The sequence below is a fragment of the Centrocercus urophasianus genome, unplaced genomic scaffold (assembly GCF_019232065.1).
Source record: "Centrocercus urophasianus isolate 14NV4802_14NV808 unplaced genomic scaffold, USGS_Curo_1.0 seq_26, whole genome shotgun sequence".
NCBI classification, from domain to species: Eukaryota; Metazoa; Chordata; class Aves; order Galliformes; family Phasianidae; genus Centrocercus; species Centrocercus urophasianus.
In genome coordinates, this window is record NW_024884822.1 from 12,910,237 (window position 1) to 12,914,715 (window position 4,479).

General features: G+C 43.8%; 1 long non-coding RNA gene across 1 annotated transcript; it reads right to left on the bottom strand.

Moving 5' to 3' along the window:
* Positions 1-307: 307 nt before the first annotated feature.
* LOC122164357 lies at positions 308-4,110 on the bottom strand. The gene is made up of 4 exons (XR_006170210.1): positions 3,951-4,110; positions 2,018-2,248; positions 1,076-1,575; positions 308-984 (listed from the first exon to the last, which is right to left on the bottom strand). It is a non-coding gene; the product is annotated as an uncharacterized LOC122164357 (long non-coding RNA).
* Between the last annotated feature and the right edge of the window lie 369 nt (positions 4,111-4,479).

The window sequence follows — 4,479 nt, forward strand, 5'->3', positions numbered from 1 at the left end:
ATCTATTTGTTTGCACAGAGGTACCATTTATGGACAGATTCCTCCCCAGGATGATTTGTGCTAACTCCACAGTGCCTCCAGTAAACTCATTTTTCTTTAATCCCCTCTGGTACAGGGGCTGACGAAGGCAGTTGTGATTCCTGGATCTATGCCCTTGGCAAACTTGTGATTAATACCACCTCTTGATCTTAGAGACTTGGGATTTTAAGAACATTGTGGTTGAAAACTTGAATCTGCCAGACCACAGGGGTCTGAAGGATTTTCAGTGCCACTTGTTTCCTCTGTGGCATTGGATTAGTCTCATTACTACATTATTTTGTCCAGACTTCATATTCCCAAAAAGAGTCCCATAGGAGTCCCTTGCAACCTCTTTATGTCATATACAGAGAAACACACTCATGCTTTTCTGCTGCTCTCTCCTCTGACACTCCAATTTCACTGCACTCTGCTGATTCCTCTCTGATATAAACCTGAATAATTCACATTTTTTTAATTTTCTTTTTTTTTCTACTAACTTTTTCACTTGTTTCTTACTGGCATTTGCGTCAGTTGTGTGATCAAGCCAGAGAGGGCAGGATGGAAGTCTAGCAGGCTCAGCAGAGTAGTGCTCTCCTGGAAGACCTGTAGGGTTGTGTACCAAGCATATTGTAGCCTTTATTTGAACATTTAATAAGGGTTAGATTTACAAATACGACCATCAATCCTGATGATGTGTATAGAATCATTCTGTGTATATAGAATCGTTAAGGTTGGAAAAGACCACTAAATCACCAAATCCAACACCAACTTACCCCCACCATACTCACTGACCATGTCTCCATGTGCCACATCTCCACAGTTCTCAAACACCTCCAGGCATGAGGACTCCACCACTTCCCTGGGCAGCCTGTGCCAGTGACTGACCATGCAGTTAAGAAGGAGCTAAGCTCACCTTTGTATTATGTCTCAGGGGCTTCTTCTCTGGTCCAGCATCAGAAGGATTTGCTTAACAGTAGCAGAAATAGATAGAGTGCTACAGTAAAAATAAGCCACATCAATGGGGAAACAGCAAAATCATTACATAGATCATACCTACATGGGAATGAGAGAAGTAGTAGTGTAGCTAGGCTGGTGTAACGCTACAAGCAAGAGTTTCTGTGTGTCCCAAGGAAAGAACTTCCATCTGGGCTAGCAAAACTATTGCCTCTCTCCATGGATTTTGGCCAGTTGTGGACAACACTGTGAGCAGCACGCATAAGAAAGATACTCCTGCCTTTCTTTCGTGAGGACTCCCATGGGCCAAAGAGCAGCCAGCAGCCAGCCCAGGCTCCATGGTCCCCACTGGGACAGACTCAAGGAACGAAGGGCTCACAATATGTCAGCAGGCTGGTTTGGAATCAAGTCCTCATTCACCTCTGCAAAAGCAAGGAGCGACAGACAGCAGTGCCGAATGGCTGCTCTGGTCCTGCCCCAGGAGGAGCTCTCCATGGGAGATTTACTGTCACCACAGACCCGGGGCAGGTGACAGCACTGCTCTGGCACTCCCACTGTCTCCTTCAGGGCAGTGTCAGGAGGAACACATCCAGCCTTGGCTCTCTGCAAGAGAAAGGACAAACCGAGTCTGACTTAATGACACTACCTAAAGAGAAAGTGCTCGTAGTGCTGAGGATTTAAATTATTCTGTCATACATTGCTTCTGGCATGAACTGTTGGCATGGAGACTATTGCGAAATGTAATACAACATAAATAAAATATTAATGGCACACGAGAAACTGGAAGTGATTTAAAGAGATACTGAGCTGCCAACTGAGTTACAGTTTGGAGTTTATCATGCAAACAACAGGGAAATTTATGATTAAAGCTACAAAGGGCAACAGAGAACACTCTTGCTCTGACAGAGTACCAAGGGCCCTCAGAACCACTCAGAAAAGACTAATCTGGGAGAGGGATGAAGTACTTCCTAAAACTTTTTTCCCCTCCAAGAAATAAAAGGAGGAAAAATGCTTAGAAGAGCACAGGTGACAGCACAGCATTTACCAGGATGAGAACAATGCTGCCATAGCTTCTGCCTCATCATCTTGGGTTGCCTTGGCAGGAAAATCAATTCCCAAAGTGAAGAGAAGGCAACAGGAGTCAGCAAGGCTGAGCTGAGTGCCCAGAGCTGGCAGTGGGGCTGGTGTTCCTTAGCATGGATGTAGACCACGAGGTTGAGAATCAGGTCATGTATGTTGAGATATGAGGTTTCCACAGGCTCAGGTGATTGCAAAGCTGTTAACAAAACATAATCATAGAATCATTAAGGTTGGAAAAGGCCACTAAGATCATCTAGTCCAAGTATCAATCCACCAAATGACAGTAAGACAGTTGGCAGGACTGAAGTGACTGAGCAGTTCCTGAGCCAGCACAATCAATGCCTCGGAGCCAGGCCCACTATATTGTAGTAGTTGGCCTCAGCAGCTTCACATAATAGACTCATAGAATCACCAACATTGGAAAAGATCTCCAAGACCATCCAAGTCCAGCCACTAACCACTATTTTCCCTCTAAACTATGTCCCTTAGTATGTCCACACATTTCTAGAACACAATTACTTATTTGGCCCCAAAGCAACGCATTTGTCATTTATGAACGTATGAAGGAATGGGTAATAAATCCTCTCTACTCACACCCCTTTTCTCTCTGTAGGGTTTTGATATCTACATCCCTTCCTTCAGGACCTGTTGCTGGCTCCTCAATGTATGTAAATATCATTAAAAATAAATAAATTTTCTGAAGCCTGATAATTTGCAATTTACATAAATCATAAGAACTGTTCCCAAGGAGAGTGAATTGGAAGAGAAAGCCTGAGTGGTCTGGGAATAACTAAGCCTTTCTGATCTAAATATCTGGGAGATAGCTGGAGATGAAAAATTTCCATATACAATGCAAAACATCAGCCATAATTTAAAAGCCCTGTCTCCAGGCAATAGAATTCTCCCAAGTAACAATTCTAACTGCTGAATTTCTTACATAGAACTCACAGAACTTCTTACTGAATGCTCCATGCATCGCAGAGCAGCACTGCAAACATAGAGAACAATGGAAATTGCAGTATAATCACCAGCAATTTACATACATTCGTTAATTTGCTATTCAAAATGAACCAGAGAGACAAGGGCTCTGTCTGCAGGTGCAGATAAATCAAGTCTCTGCTTGGGCACACCAATGCATACTTGTGATAAATTTGTCACAGCACCGTTTGCACAAATGCGTATAATTTCACTTAAAATATTTTAAGTATAATTGCATGGTAGAAAGTTTACAGAGGCAAAGAAGTTGCTAGGAATATTATATGGAGTTAACATATAGGGAACAAAACAAGCTCACATCTCCATTCTTTTATTCAGTGAATGAGGGCAAATGCTCGGACTAGTCCACAGCCATATCAGTTTATTGTGCACTATCTAGAAAGCTGCATGAGGTGCTTATTGACTCATGGGATATGGGGAAACACGGGAGAATGGTGTGGAAGTGCTCATTAAAGTGTTTAGCACATGCGCCCATTGTGCTTGTCTTCCTTCTATTGTCTCTGCAGCAAGGCAAAGGCTGGGCTGTTCCCAGAGAGAGGATGTCTGAAGTCAACATCAAAACCATTTTCCTGGGAAGTGGATGCTGATTTATAAACAGAAGCGCTCTCAGCGGGGCCATGGAGGGTCCCCAATGTCTGGCTAACATCACCTCCACCCTTCCCACCCCAGAGGAGAGTTTTCCTGCCCCACCTGCTGAGCCTGGGCTACTGCAAGGCGCTCTGCTTTCTGTCAGCAATGCTGAGTCCTACTGCTCCATGGCTTCTCCATGTCACTCCTCCCCGAGGACCCCCATGTACCAGACCACACATGTCCAACCTGATAGTTTTATGGTTTTGCTGCCTTCTTTTTTTTTAATGTTTTAATAAAAGATATTAGAAAATAAAAGAGGTTTTGCTACTTACATGCATTAACCAATTATAGATGTTATAGGTGGCCAAGGACAATTCCTCTTCACTCAATGCACTCAAGGCAAGCCAAAATGTTGGAGTGAAACGTCTTCATTCAGAAACGACTGCTCTGCAATTCCCAATTCATAGTAGAAGAAAAAAAGACAAAGAAAACAGAGGCCTTGTTCAGAGCACCTGGCAGCAAAGAACAACAAAAAACAGTTACAGAAAAAATAGCAAGCCGATGGAAAAACACAGCCACCTGTGTATTTTCTGTGGTGGTGCCATGCTTCTGTGCAGAGCCAGGAGTTGGGCTCAGTGATCCTTATGGATTCCTTCCAAAATGGGGTGATCTATGATACTATTAAAAGGCTTCGTGCCCTGCATTGTTTCTCTCCTCTGCATTGTTCCCATGCTCTGCCTCCTCCCTTTGCCTCTTCCCCTTTTTGCACCCTATACTGCTGCACAGTCAGACTATGTGTCCTGCCTGCCCACCCATGGATGGGATCTTGAGACACCAATATCACACCAGTCAGCTTTGGAT